The following is a 15,943-nucleotide window of genomic DNA, read 5'->3' as shown; positions in this document are numbered from 1 at the left end:
TTACCACATAGATGGCTAAGTCAACAACAGCCTTGCAGCCAGTTCTGCAAAGTAAACAGACCTTAAGAAGAGTAATTCAAATCATTTCTGGCGCTGGATCCCAGGCCCTGGCTTAACTGCAGCTTTAGCCTGCTTCACAACAACCAAAGTGAACCAATCTCACCTGAATTGTAGAGCAGCTTTTGTCCTAGACCTCACTGTGTGGTTGTGAAGTATTCCCTCCAATGGCACATGTTTTCCCTGCAGACCTGAGGGATAGGGTACAGGAACTTTTAGAAATACAATGCAAAGTTCCCCTGCCTCCTGCTCTTTTCTGACCAGTGCTCCATATATAAGAAGCCAGAGTGATCTCTTAAAAAACAAGAATTGCATCTTGTTACCCCTCTGCCTACAGTCTCCAGTGGCTTTATTTTAAACATATAGCTTACAGATAGATACATACATACTACATACATAAACAAACAAACAGCTTACATTTATAATGAAATTCAGCTTCTGTAATGGGTTTAAGGAGCTAGACACACCTTCTCTGAACCTACTATTATTATCTCTATTTTCCTAGCCATTTCCACACTTATCCTCACACAACTGTCCCTTCATTTGGGAGGATTGCCAGGCCCCAGCCCCTACAACCTCCATGTCTCACAGCTGCTGTCAACAAAATGTTACCTTTTCCCCTCTGTTACAGCTTGAATATGAAATATCCCCCCATTCCTATACATTCACCACTTGGTCCCCAGCTAGTGGTGCTAGCTTGGGAGGTGATAGGAACTTTAGGAGGTGGGCTCTAGCTGGAGGAAGTAGGTCACTTGGGTAGACAGAGGCATACTTTTGAAGGCTATAGTAACCAGGTCTCCAGCTACTTCCTTCTTCTGCTTCTGTCTGCCATGAGGTAAAGAAGCTCCTTGCCCACATACTCCTACTTCCATGATCTGTTCAAGGGTATGGGGGCAAACAGGCAGGAACTGAACCCTCTGAAACCTTGAGCAAGCTCTTTCCTCTGTTAGGTTTGTTCTCTTGGGTATTTTGATATAACAGACTCCTGTGTTGTTTGGAGCATTGTCAAATTCATTGTCATTTTGCTTCATTGTCTTTCTTTCTAGACTGGAAGCTGTATGGAGTGGAGGTGGGGGATTTGACCTGTTTTGTTCCACCTGCACTGCCTGGCTCATAATAGGCATTCAGCAACTACTTAAGAACTGAATCTGCCTTTGATCTAGCTTAAATAATGATTTGTCTTGGAAACCTGGGATTCAACCTGAAGTACTTTTTGCTTTGGACATTTCCTTGCTGATCCTGTAGAGGAGTGTAGGGCCTTTAGAGCTCAGTGGTGAGGATGGCAGTGAAATGACATGGAAAGAGAATTCTGCACAGGGGTCAGGGGCCAGCATTGGTGTCCTGAGTGATTTGGGGCAGACAACACTAGCCTTAACTTCCAGTCATGTATAAATGAAGGCATCGTTGAAAATGAGGATGAATTATGGATAGATGCAACAATGTGGATGACCTCAAAATAACTAGAAACATTCATACGATATGGTTTTCCTGGTATAAAACTAAAAAATGCAAACTAAACTATAGTGACAAAAAACAGATCAAGGGTTTCTGAGGCAAGGCTAGAGGGAGAAATGGATATGTTCACTGTTTTGAGTGTGCACATGTCACCACTTATAAAATTATTGCTTATAAATGTATGCAGTCCATTATATGTCAAATACCTCAATGAAGATGTTAAAGAATAAGTGAAAGTTAGCAAATTGCAGGTTATGGGCAAAATCCTATTTGTGGCCTATTTTTATATAGACTATAAGCTAAAGATAGTTTTTTTCCATTTTGAAAGCTTTTTAAAAACACAAAACAGGGGGCTGGGGATATGGCCTAGTGGCAAGAGTGCCTGCCTCATATACATGAGGCCCTGGGTTCGATTCCCCAGCACCACATATACAGAAAATGGCCAGAAGTGGCGCTGTGGCTCAAGTGGCAGAGTGCTAGCCTTGAGCAAAAAGAAGCCAGGGACAGTGCTCAGGCCCTGAGTCCAAGCCCCAGGACTGGCAAAAAAAAAAAAAAAACCACAAAACAGTATATGACAGTGCCCTTATGTGTTTCCACAGAATCTAAAGTATTTGTTGTCTGGCCCTTCACAGAGAAAGCTTGCTGACCCATGGAGGAGGACTGTAATTATTTACTTGTGTTCTTTGGGCCTCTGCAGTCCAGCCACTATGAGAGGCCCAGGGCAGGAACAAACCCCACCAGAGAAGCTCTGATGATCAAGGCACAGATTAGGATTTTCACTGAGTTAAACTCTTTAAAACCAATCAAACCAGTTCTTGTGAGTCTCTACAAACCAGGTGACCCCAGAGTCTTAGAATTCCCATCCCCAAAACTATGTAATTATCTAGCCCACTAATTTGGTTGACTTCAGCTTATTTTAAATTAATGCAAAATTGGAAAAAGGAGTCATTTAGAGAAATGCTGCTGGGTCTATAGTAGGAATTAACTGCTCTTAGCTCATTGTTTTAATGAACCACCAAAGACCTTTGCAATTAAAAAAATAAGTACTGATATCCTTGAACAATTGTTTCTAAGTAAGTTAAACCTTGTCATTCTATCCTTGAACACTTGTTTATAAGTAGATTAAACCTTGTCATTCTGTTTACTTTTATAGAGATTAGATAAATTTAACCCCCATCTTATGCCAAATAACATTGAAATTATTTTGAGATCATGAAACAGGAATTTGAGGTTGCTGATGGCTGATGTCATCAGAGCTTTTGGTGCTAATTCTAGCCACAAGAGCCTTGGAAGATAAAGGATCTCTGGTCTATTTCCCTTGGGAGACATGTTGAGCAGAAAAGACCTGGTCGTGGTCCCTTGGAGACTATGCTTGCTGGATACATGTCAAAGTCCAAGATGTAAAGTGGTGAAAAGGTATCCCCTCAAGGACAGCCATTGATCAGGCTGTGGTCACACTGTAGAACCTCTTCCCTAAATTCAAGTGACAGCCTGGGGCAGGTAGGGGAGGCATCTGATGCAAATGGAAATGTCAGAAATAAATCATTGCTTTTAGGATGGCAAAAGTACAATTCAGAAGACTTCAATGACTTCAAAAATAGTATTGGCATTATGCTGACGGTAACCTAACCCATGCCACTTCTGTACATAGTACTTGATGAGTGTATTCATGCAGAAAGAAATGGAGTTCAGAAGACCAGGGTAGCATTTCTCATCTTGTTTTCCTGGTCAAATATTTCCCACTTCAGCAAGCTTTCTCCTATCTTTTTTAAAACTCTTGCCATTTTCTTGTTGGTTGGCAGAGAAAATATGTTCTCCCTGTGAATCCTGTCCCATCCTGGAGATACTGATTATGATGGCCTGGGAAAACAGATTTCCCAAATCTGATGGGGCCACACCCCACTCTGGCTGCTGCCTGTGGCATTCATTTACCCTCTGGGTCTCACTTTCCTTGACTACAAAATGAGGCAAAGGACTGGATGTTCTTTTATTTTGATCCCCAGAGTTTCATGATTCTATAAACTCCTCTTTGGCCACCTCTACTTCTTTCAAAAGCAAGGGCAAGGAGAGGGTAGCCTTCAGGACAGGTTCATAGTCCATCAGAAGTAGGGCAGAGCCACAAACAAAGCCCAGAATCCATAAAACCAAATGCCTGAGGAAAGGATGGACTCCCTGTGGCTTAGCATCTTCCACTGTAAAAGAGATTTAAGGGATTCATTGATGGTAATGCTCTCCTGGATCAACAGTGTAGGGCCCAATCTTGGACTTCTTGGAATTGATCTTGGACTTCTCAACAAAGCATAATGTATAGAAAAAAGGGACTCTTTCCTGCCTGTTTGAGAATACTAACCATGGTGTCTGTCCCTGCCCCACTCGGGATATTAATCCCTTTCTGTCTTGTGTTCTCACCTGAAAAATGGGTGGTGATAATATCATATCTACTTTATAGAGTTCTTGTAAAGAACAGTCATGCTTCACCCAGCTGCATAAATACGTTCTGAGAAGTGTCGTTTGGTGATTTCATCTTAGCGCAAGTAGCATAAAAGGGCATAACTACTTGAACTAACATGGCTACAATGTCAGTAGGCTGTATAATCAGATGGGATTTTAGATTATTGACTGACACTATGTGGCTCAGGATTGTATAAAAATATTAGAATAGTACCTTATATGCATTAATGTCTATTAGCTTTCCTGCTATTAATGATTGTCTAGGAAAATGAATGCCCTTTTGACTAGGACTAAAATGTGGGGAGACTCCAAGACCTGTTTTATGAATACAATTGAAGAAGCTAGTGGCCTAGGGAGAAAAGGCTTGACTGTGATTGGGTAATGAGTCATTACCCAATGATGGAGAGTCAAACTGTGATGGTTAACCCCAAAAGGTACAGAACTCAGGCTTCATCGAGTATTCGTGGCTTTCCAGGAATATCAGACAAGGTATTACTCCTGAGATGAGCCACCTGGAAGGCCGTTAAGCCCCTGCTGCTGTTGGCTGAAGGAATGTTGGCAGGGCTTCTGAAAAGTATCTAATGCCAGGGGATATTGGGCTGTCCTAACTGTGAGATCCCTGGCAAGCCATGCACTCTATGTTTGTAGAATGTGGGTGGGAAGTAGCAGGGCAAATGAAATGAGAGAACATTCCACAGCGGAAAGCTTGGCCACAGGCTGGCAGTGTCAAGAAAATAATATTGCCCACTCTGTATTTTTATCAGGATACAACTACATGCCTAAAGCAATAGACATAGCCTTAGAGCCCCGTGGGCCATGTCCTACTCATGTTTAACCAGCACAATATTTTTTAAATTGGAAATTTTGCCACTTGGGGAAGTTCATCTGCAGAGCCAGAATTCTCAGCTTCCTTTGAAAATTTAGACCATGTAGCAAATTGAAATCTCATGCTTACCAAACCCGAAACAGTCTGGAACCAACATGGACAAGCGTGCTGGAATCTTCCCATGATGGTAGTCCTTCTTATATGCTTTCCAGTCTCCATAACTTCTTTGGTTCCTACAAGGGTTTGTGTTTTTTGAGTCTTGATGGAGAGGCCAGGAAGCAGCCACCTTGTTTTCCAGTTCTCTGAGAGGTAACCTGTTTCCTCTGAAAAGAATCAGAGAAGGAATTTGGAATGGAATAACATCCCATGATCCAGCCAGGCCAAGTCATCCTGGCCAAATCAGAGGCCTCATAGGAATTCTGTCAAGTTTTGAAGTATAAGAGCAGATGGAGAGGAAACCAGGGTCCATCTTTCAGCATGTTACTCCAGTAGGAATCTGGAGTTCGTAAACTGCAAACATCTATTATATAGATGTTCTGCTTGCTAGAGCTGGCCCATGAGCACATTCCAGGCAACAGTCACTTCTGATACAGGCTGCTCTTGTGCTGCTGGCAGTCATGCTAGGGAAGGAAATTCAGTTGTTTTCTTTGGGATGGGTGGGAAGGATGTCTGGCAAACCCTCCTGCATCTCCACCATTGAACTTTCTGGCTGCCACTGGTCTCAAATGTAATCATGCTTCTAGGCTTTTTTCCACCTGCAAGGGAAAACTTCTCCTTGAAACTCAGTCAATAGACGTGCTCATGGTTAGCACTTCTAGCAGTAATCTGGTCATTGGTGTAGGTATTGGGGAAAGTTTGCCAAGCTGACTTCCAACTTATTTTTCCAAAGAAAGGTGGGAAAGATAAAGGTCACTCTCAGAATTGTGAGCATGAAATAAATAAATAAATAAATATAAAAAAGAACTGTGGGTATGGTTAATACATCACATTCAGATATATATGTGCATACATAGTCATACTCACATGCAGATATGTAGATGCCATTATTAAAGAACTATTATGCATACAGATTCCAGGTCTCCTTGCTCATCCTTATCTAGTCAGAAAATTCAGAGAAGGAACATGGGAGTCTCTGTTCCACACCTGTCCCCAACAAACTAGTCTGGGGAAACACTGTACTAGGTATTTAATCTTCCCAGATCAGAAACACCTTACTTCCTTATCTTGTGTGGTAGATATCTGGCTCTGGCTGCCTTAACCACCCATGCTGTAGAATACTCTGTGCCCTTACTTGGACTTTCCTGCCCAGGACAGCTAACCAGACACATGGCCAAGCCCTCTGAGACCTGCTCCCCTATTGCTATGGCAACAGTCAGTCACCTAAATTAACTAGAAGATACAAACAGCTGATACAGGGACATCCCAAAGAATGCTTGCCTTTTAGGAGTTCAGATAACAATTTATAGGTATTATAGAGGCTTCAAAACATTGAATCATAGTCTCGCGTACCACATATGAGAGATTTTGGGGTTTTTTTTTTTTTTCGTGTGTGTGTGTGTGTGTGTGTGTGTGTGTGTGTGTGTGTGTATGTATGTATGTGTACATGCCTGCCAGTATTGGGGCTTGAACACAGAGCCAGGCTCTTCTCCCTTGGTCACTCAAGGTTGGTACTCTACCACTCAAGCCACACCTCTACTTCTGGCTTTATTTGCTGGTTAACTGGAGATAAAAGTCTGTCAGATTTGTCTGCTTGGACTGGCTTCAAACTAGGGCTCTCAAATCACTGCCTCTTGAGTAGCTAGGATTACCACTTGTGCCCCGCAGCACATGTAAGCTTTATAGGTGCTGATGTAAAGCCTCGAACATTTAAAAGGGACCATCTGCCTTGAAGTATGGATGAGTGTTAGTCTTCTTGATGTCTTTCCTTTAAAGGCCAAACATGGTTCAAACTTTTGGGTGATGAGTGGTAGATGGTTAGGGAAGCAGTAAAGGGACCTGGGGATGGAGACCCCAATGAGAGCCACAATTCTAGTTGCCCCACTATGACCAGCAGCCCTACTAGGGTGTCAACAAATCACTGACAGCAAATCATTGCAGCCATAATAAAACAAAGTATTATGGGTGAAAAGGAGTACCTGGTGCTCAGAGGGTCTCCTCCAAAAGCCAGGATTGGCTTGGAAAGCAAGAGATTTGATCAGCTTTCTAACATACTGAAAGTGGAGTGCTTCTAGAAGGTTCCCAATGCTGCCTTCTTTTCTAATAATGCTGAAATGATTTCATTCCTAGTTCTTAGTAAACACAGCTGTTATGCTTGTAATTTGTCTGTACGCTTTTTGCTATCATTCCAACCCTAACGGTTTGACAGCTGATAAGGGAAACAGTGTTGAGAGATGGGGAAAGAAGTTTTCTATTTCAGGGTAAAGAGAGGAACAGGAGTTGCTGTTCATGAACAAGATTCATTGAATGAATCCAAGTGTACAGAAGTGTGCTAAACTAAGGAAGAAGAAAAGACGAAGAGGGGGAGGGGGAGGAGAAGGAGAAGGAAGAGGAGGAGAAAGAGAAAGAGGAGGAGGCACATCTTAGCTACCAGAGACTTCGGTGGTCAGATGGTGAACATTACTGGGAGAAGACAAAGTCACAAAAACTATTGCCATATTACTCCATATCTGTGAAGATAGTGTTAAGATATTCCTTAAAGGAAGATAGACCCAACTTTATGAATGTATTTATTGCCTCTGAACTTACTATGGTCTGAAAGACATGGCCCTCTGAAAGCAACTAAGCATAGTTTTGTAAGAATAAGATAATTATGCTGATTGATATTTTTCTCCTAGATAGAAAGACCATGGTTGAAGGCACAGAGTAGAGAATACCATATTTGGGGATGAGAATTTTAAGCATAGCCCAAAGTCTTGTAAAAGTAGAGTGAAAACCTAAAAAGACAAACCTGTACCCTTCCCTTCCAGGCAGTGGTTGGTTGTACCAGGTGGGAAATGGGTTGCACGGTTTGATCCTGATATGCTAGTCACTGTGGTGAAGCCAGGTGATCCCCTCTCCTCTTTCCCCACACAGGACTCAGCTCAGCTGAGTAAATTTGGGACCAGGTTTATAAGGGGTTTCTAAGCAAGGAGGCAGAAGTTATTGAAGGAGCCACTGGGTCTAAGAAGTTGGAGACTTTTCCATTGGGCCCTCAAAGGACTGTTTACAGCTGGACCTCGGTGAATTTCTCTGCCTGCATATCAAAGTAGACCTGAGGTTTTGCCTGGTGTCTGTATGAACCTAGGGCAATAGAGTGGGGGTCGATTCTTCATACTCCATCTTTGGATACATAGAAAGAATGAGCCTAGAGGAGAGAGACTAGTCCTTCATATAGGATCTCTAGATACATAAAAAGAGTGAGCTGAGAGGGGAGCAACAAGGAGTTAGGAGAACAAAGCAGATTCCCATCAGATGCTTGACAATGGTCTTTCTGGCCCACATATGCCATCATTCAGAAAGCCAGTTCAGCAAAAGCATGGAAGAAGTATAGATTTCTGCCTATTTTTGGAGAGTAAATGAAAGGGGATGGATTGTGTGAGTGTGCATTGGCACCCAGGTGGCTTTCATGCCAGCTGGAATATTGCAGGGGTAATTTGTGGTAGGAACCAAAATAATAAGATTTGCTGTGGAACCTGCCATATCAGTGCAAAGCCAATATGCTGAGACCTTGAAATATACCTTGCAAAGACAGAGCTTGTTGGTGGAGTTTGATCCAAAAAGTACAGATTGGGGAAAGCCTTTACAATTTACAACATGGACTTACTTGTTGGAAACAGAATCCAGGAAATATTACCAGAAGTATTATGACATTGAGAAATAGTGACAAACCAATTGAGAAAATATTTTTAAATGTAATACTGTGTGTGCTTCTAAAATCACATTTAGGCTATATGTATGTTTTTATACTTAAAAATCATATAGGCAGCATATGCTCATAAAATCTGGCTGGGGCTGTACAGCCCTGAGTACTAAATGAGTCCATCTGTACTTGAACTGAGTCAAGAGAGAAATCTAAAGTTCTAGGGTAGCTTGGAGAGACAACAGAGCTCTAGGGAGCCCAGGAGATAGATACCTGCTTAGCTGGAATAGGTTCAGCTGGCTGGCCTTTGTTCTTCCTACATGATTCTCCTTTAGACTAGATTGCATTCCTTTGGAGATGATGATAATGGATACCATTTGAGTGCTTCCCTTGTGCCAGGTGACACTGTCACAATGAGCAAAGGCTATACTCTTATTAACCCTAGTTTTGAGGTAAAGAACTGGAGTGGTACAGTCCAGGTCCAGGTGGTGGTCAAGATTTCAAGTAAAGCATTGCTCTGTGAGTAGACACGCTCTCTGGAATATTCTTTTTTTCCCCTGGTTATCCTCTTGGATTTCCAAGAACCTAAATATGCCCTCATGGCAGAGGACAGACTTTGAGGATAAATTCTATGTATTTGCACCTAGAAATTTGAAATCTCTTATGCAGAAACCAGTGACACTGGGATGGATAATTGCATTGTTTACCTTTGTTGCAATACAAGTGAAACAAAGCCTTAGTCTAACAATAAAACCTCAATTTCATTCTATATATAGTGACCATTGTCATGTTTATCAATTATTAGAAATCTGCCTGCATACTGGAGGTTGCAAGGTTATATCTGCCCTGAAAGGACTTGCTTAGAGAGCCAAGTGACTTGGACAAGATGGAGGATATTTTTAAATAAACTGAACAGCTCGGCCATGGGGTGCAGCTCCGTGAAAGAGCACCTGCTTCATATGTGCAAGGGCCTAGGTTGGATCCCCATCACAACGAAGGAAAAGCGAGTGGAAGAGCACCTCACATATGCTGTGAAAGGGAAGTCACAAGTTAAGTGTATGTGCATAAGGGGAATACCATCTCACACCCTTTATTCCATCATACTACACATTTCAATTAAAAGGGGCAGATATAGTCAGTGCTAGTGGAGGTGGGAAAGAATCGTTGCATTGGCTGTTACTGTGTATATTCATCATTTGTCTAGGCGACAGAAGTCGGATTCAGTGAAGGACAGACTCACCAGGTCATGTCCCCAAAACTCAGAGGGCACCACAGCAATGTATGGAATAGAGATATCCAGCCCTGAGGGGATCTAAGCCAAACAGTGTTTCAGGTTCTCAAAGCCTGCTGGTTCTTGCCAGGCCTCCAGATGGTGCCAGCGTGCTCACAGTGGGTAATGTCAATTAAGCTGAAATTGTCAGACCAGATTGCCCAGTGGTGTCCAGTCTCACCATGATGCAGCAGGAAACCAGGATTTACAGACATGGAATTTGAACTCACTGCCGCAAGGAGGCTATGTCCAGTTCAAAGGCTTCCTTCTTCTCATCTTTTAGTTTTATCTCCTCTCCTGTCTTTTCCTTTTTTTTTTTAAGTTTAGATAACTTAGAGTTAATGTAGCACTTGTTTGCTGAATTTAATATAGAGAATTCATCCCAAATCTGTGTCCTCTTTTACTTTTAGCTCCATGGAGTGAAATGACTTGACAAATGAGTGATGTAAGCCAGTGATGTCTGCGTAATAACTTGAAGAATCAGTGTTGTAGCATTTTCATGAAATTCCTCTGTCAGTATCAGATACCATTTCTGCTCAGTGAGCTGTGAGTGCCTCACAGCTTCTGGTTGGGGAGAGCATTATCGATGGGACTACAGAAGGAAAAGCATATTCCTCCTCATCCAGCTAAAGTAACAGACATCCATGCAGAACTCAGCTGAAGCCAGGCTACAGAAGGTTCACTCTGTGAGAATATTTTGACTTTGCTGGACCATAATCTGAGGCTAGACTCCTCTGAAAAGAACTCCCTAGGTTTCCAGAGTAGGTCCCCCTACCAGCACCATCGACAGATAGGAGCTCAGTAGACTCAGACATCATTCTCTGTACTGGCCATCTCTGCCCTCACCGTATCCCTTTGCCTGTCTGTACCATGTTTTCACCCTTACAGTGGGCTTACAGTACTGACTTGCCTATTTCACAGGGTTGACATGGAAGTCAAATAAGAATTGGAAAAGTGCTTTTCAAACTAATACAATCTAGTCAGCGGTGCCCAGGAACCTCTTTGGGTCAACTGGAAGTATCTCCTGCTGTGAGCAGTAAACCATCTCAGCCAGCAGTGAATGAAGGATGCAAGGACTGGCTTTTCTTACACAACCCTGTCTGAGTTGGACAAGCCTGGGAGGGCTAGTTTCTCTACTTTATGTCACTAAAGACCCTGTGGCTTGCTCATATAGGGTCACAAGGCAGAGGGCAGAGTGGAGGGGAATAAGCCAGCCATATCCATTCCTTTTATCAACAATCAAAGCTTCTCCACATAGTTCCCCTGGTCACTTTCTGTTGAAGATTTTTTTCATCTTATAATTCAAGTGATGTGGCCATCTGAGGCTACTAAAGAGGACAGGAAAATGGGGTATGAAATTTCTGGGATAGGCTTATCTTTCACTTGCTCAAGAGTCTGAGACTCTTAACGAGGTAGAGGGGAAGGAAAAGGGATTTTATGACTATGGCACATTTACTTTTCCCATTTCTATTAAAGCCATGTAACACATGGACAAAAGCAATTTAGACACCATTATCAGATTCCTGTTCTCTGAGGACCCTCCTCCCACCATCAGTGAGTTGGTCATTCAAAGGACTCTTGCCATCAAAACTCAATATTTTCCACAATTGGGCCCTTTTCTTCTACCTGACTCTTCATTCTGAGGCAGAAAGAGCCTCCCACTTCTGTAGTGAGAAGTGGCTAATGCGTTTATTACCAGATGTGTCTGAACAGGTAGCCTCAGACTTAATTATAACCCAGTTCTTGATAGAAGTCTCGGCTTCTAGCTCTCTACTTTCAACCCACTTAGAAGGCCACTAGACACACTCAAGTCATTACCTTAGAAAGAAAGTATACTGGTATATTTTTGCACCCGCTGGGCTTCAGACTCATCCTTTCTATTTAATCTGTACAAATGAGTCTGGGACCTAGTAATAACTTTGCCTTTGCATCTGGGGCTAGAACATTGCCAGAAGAGGGTTCTGAAAAGATGACACAAGAGCAAAATGATGAAACGATTGTTCTGTCTAACTCATGAGTAGATTCTAACACATCAGGATCCGGATGCTGGGAGAAACGGTGGGGACCATGTGGCCAGAGCAGAATGTGGGAGCTTAGGAGTGCACATCTGGCAAACAGAGTCTGTGACCACATTCTCATCTGTAAATCTAATCCTCACCCCCCACCAACAGCATCTGGAGCTCCCCGGAGTCCAGCTACATAGCACTTAAAAATCAGGGACCTTTGCAACAAAACAGGTTTCTTTTTCAGGCTCTGGCATTGCCTCATATGTGCTTTTCTTTACATGACACTTACCTAAGCCTCAGTGTTCTCAGCTGAAAAAGGGGGAGAATAATAGCATGCACTCACAGTTTCTGGTTACTGGAGACAATGATAACAAATGATAGCCACTGAGTACAGTGCCTGGTACATGGAGGTAGTTATATGATGGCTGTTGCTAAGGCACACTGGCTCTCCGTGCAGACTGGACTGGATCGTTTTTTAGTCTTTTCTTTCCTAAATCCTGAAGTACATACATAATCTCCTGCCTTCTGGTTTTCTCTTCCTTTCCCCCATTTCTCTTCTCTGAGCTCTCCTTTCTGCCTTGCTTGCTCTTTGCTGATTTTTTTCTTAGACTTCTCCCAGTTCCTTCTCCCTGTGTTTAGACTTTTGCTCTAATGAATTAACAATGGTCTGATGAAACAGTTTCGAAATATTTGCCTGAGGCCTTTCAGAAACATGTGTGTTTGTTCTATTTCATTTATCTTGCAATGACTTGCTCATATTCCTTGTCACCGGGATCAAGTATTCCTTTCCAGTTTTGTTCTTTCAGGAGTAAACTAAGACGGAAGTGTTACTGTGGCTGTGACCCAAAAGACAGATGAGTCACTGCTTAGCAACCACCACAGAGATCTCAGCCTGAGAGTTTTCTTGTCCTTGTGAGGAAACATCTGTAACTTTCTAGAGCTTCCTTTAGCCAGCTGCGTAAAAAGTTCAAAGATTAAGTTTCATGCAGGCAGTCCAAGTATGGGGCAGCCTGCCAGCACCTGGAAGCCCAGAGAAAGTTGTTCTGTGGACAACCACTGCCTGTCTGTGATGAGATTCGGATGCTCTCCAGCATGCATCCATGGGCTTCCTAGGGGCAGGCACCTACCATGTCTATCTTAATTACTGTTTTCATCAACAGTGCCCAGCCAAGCCCTGGACACAGGAGATACAACTAAATTTTCAAGTTAATGAAGTATGAAAAGAAAAGCACATTTGAATAGAAGTAGGTTGATATGAAGAGTATGAAGTATCCTAGTACAACCTCTCTCAGAGTTCAGGACTCTTTGTTGCAAGAAAATATAAGTGATTTGCTTAGAGCTGTGTTTTTAGCGTGAGTGGACTCTGTACACATGGACTCTGGATTGGGCATTGTCTGGACTCTGTCACTCATGCTGGAACCATGGACACATTTTAGTCTTTGCAAACACTGTTTGCTCATCTGTTTTTTGGTTTTTTTTTTTTTGGTGGGGGGAGGTATAAGGAATAGCCTAAATGGTATATGTCAAAGGACTGTAGAAGTAAGAAAAGGAATGTCAAGAGCTTTCCTGTACACATAGTATTGTGGCTGACATGTAGAAAGGGTTGTTGGTCCTTAAGGACAATAACTATATTACTTTGCTTTCTTTGCTAAAGCGAAATGTCTGAGGCTGGGTAGTCACTTAGAGCTGAAGATCTCACGAGATAATAAATGCTGTCATGCAGGAATGGGAGCCTTATTTTTGTGATTAGATTTTAATTTCATATTGCTTTCACTGCCATGTAGAAGGGCAGATGCTCTGCAGTTAGCTGTTGTATTTCTGTCCCCACCAAGTGGTCTATGTTCTATTTCTCTTTCCAGAGGGAAAGAGCCTCATTTCATTTAAATGCATTCATTCATTCATTCATTTCATTCAAAATGCATGCATTCTATGCTTTCAACATTGTTGGGAGGGCTCATGATTTAGAATGAATACAGTATAGCTTACCTTCATGGCTCTTACACTGTGTTTGTGTATGCACACATGCATATGTGCACATACATGTGTGTGCTCTGGTACTGGGGCTTGAATTCAGGACCTGGACAGTGTCCCTTAGTTTTTTTTGTGTGTGCCCAAGGCAAGCACTTCAACTCAAAACACAAGTCTCATGGGCTTGCTTGCCCAGGCTTGCTTGGAACTATAATCCTTAGATCTCAGCGTCCTGAAAGTAGTTAGGATTACAGACGTGATCCATCAGTGCCTGGTGGGTTTTCTATTCTAAGAAGATGCAAGAAATCTATAAACCATCAAATAAAGGCATAGTGATGTAAATAGATGCTATGAATAATACTAAGACAGAGTGAGGAAACAGGATGGTGGAAGGTGACCTTCATTTTACCATTCCCCATTCCAAATTCCAATAAAGTCAGGCAAACACAAGAGCCTGTGTTATTCTTTGTAGAAATGAATTCTTGAGCTCCTCTGCAAGGTTGAATTCATGGCATTAGCTTAATTATGATAACTATTTAGAATGGTAGTAATTCCCAGTACCCTAGTAAATGCCAGAAAAGAGATTGGCCTTCCATTTTCCAAAGAATTGCGAACCAAAATGCTGCCCAGGCTCTCAAATGCACTTGGACACTGCTTCAAACCCTGCAATCAGCTGACTTTGCCTTTTGAAGTTTGTTCTTTCAGTCATTTCTAGATAATCCCCTAAATGACCTGCAGTTCTATAGAAATACATTTTTAGCTGTTTCCTGGTCCCTACTTAATCAGGACATAGGTCTTGTAGTTTAAAAAAACCTCTGAAATATTATATTTTCATAAAAATAATTATTTACCTCATAAGCCCTGGTTATGAAATATATTTGGCTTTTCAGGAATTCAGAAGGATCTTTAAAAGCTGCCCAATCCTTACTGCTAGCCCTGTAGTGTTGGGGTGGCCTACTTACTGCTCTTTGGAATGACAGAGTCTACCCATGAGTATGGCATGCCACAACGGTTGGCCATTTGTTCTACCAACTTCTCTTCCTTGTAGAGGATGGCACACCTGCTTCGTTGGAGTGGCTTTTTTGTTTTGGTGTGCTGGGGATCAAAGCCAAGGCCTCCTAAGTGCTGAGCAGATTCTCTGCCACTGAGCTACATCTGGAGCCCAGAGAATGGGTTTTATTACGTTATGCCTGTACTAAAGCTTGAACTCGGAGCCTTGCATTCTTACTTGACTTTTTAGCTGATCGCCTCCAGTTTCATCATTTTTTTTCTGGCTCATTGGAGATTAGAATCTCTGTTTGTCTGGGCTGACTCCAAATTGCAATCTTCAGATCTCAACCTCTTGAGTCGCTAGGATTCTTAACATGAGCCACTAACACCTGGCTGAGAATGGTTTTTAAATGTTGCCTGGATTCAAATCACTGGAGGACTCATCCAAAGTAAATGCCATTTAGGGATGTGGTCACAGTGAAGACAGGTAGGGCCTAAAGGTCTGGGGCAGCAAACACAGCCAAGGTTCTGTGGTAATCTGAGATTCATAACAATGAGAAGACAAGGAAACCCAAAAGGTAGTCCAATGGATCTTCTGTAGCTCTCAGAGCCCTAGCTGTATCACTTACTTCCAGTGTTGGATATATCTCTCTAAAACTAGTCTAGGCCACAGACCTGTCTTGTCATTGAATGAACCATTACCTAGGCTGATTGATCTGAAATGTAAATGCAGTCACTTCCATACAAACTTAGGTAGTACCCTTGGGAGCATTTGACAAGAGTGTGTATGTGTTTGCCTGTATGTGTGTGTGCACAAACACATGCCTGTGCCAGTAGTGGCATGTGAATTCAGGACCTGGGCTTGCTCTCTTGGCTTTTTTTAAGCAAAGATAGCACTCTACCACTTGAGCCACAGCTCTACATTTTGCTGGCTATTGGGAGATCAGAGTAGTTGCAGACTTTTTTTTGCCCAGCTTGGCTTCAAACTGCAATCCTCAGATCTCAGCCTGAGTAGCTAGGATTATAGGCGTGAGCTACCAGCACCCAGCAAAATTGTGCCTTTTTAAAATGCTGTTAAATTA

At 42.4% G+C, this 15,943-nt stretch overlaps 1 protein-coding gene across 5 annotated transcripts in view; it reads left to right on the top strand.

Moving 5' to 3' along the window:
- Nucleotides 1-15,943, top strand: part of Mgat5 (alpha-1,6-mannosylglycoprotein 6-beta-N-acetylglucosaminyltransferase) — a 365,603-nt gene that overhangs the window by 260,727 nt on the left and 88,933 nt on the right. The gene's annotated exons all lie outside the window — the stretch shown is intronic.

This window comes from Perognathus longimembris, chromosome 4, assembly GCF_023159225.1.
Source record: "Perognathus longimembris pacificus isolate PPM17 chromosome 4, ASM2315922v1, whole genome shotgun sequence".
In the NCBI taxonomy this organism is placed as follows: Eukaryota; Metazoa; Chordata; class Mammalia; order Rodentia; family Heteromyidae; genus Perognathus; species Perognathus longimembris.
This window is presented reverse-complemented; position numbering and strand designations above follow the sequence as displayed.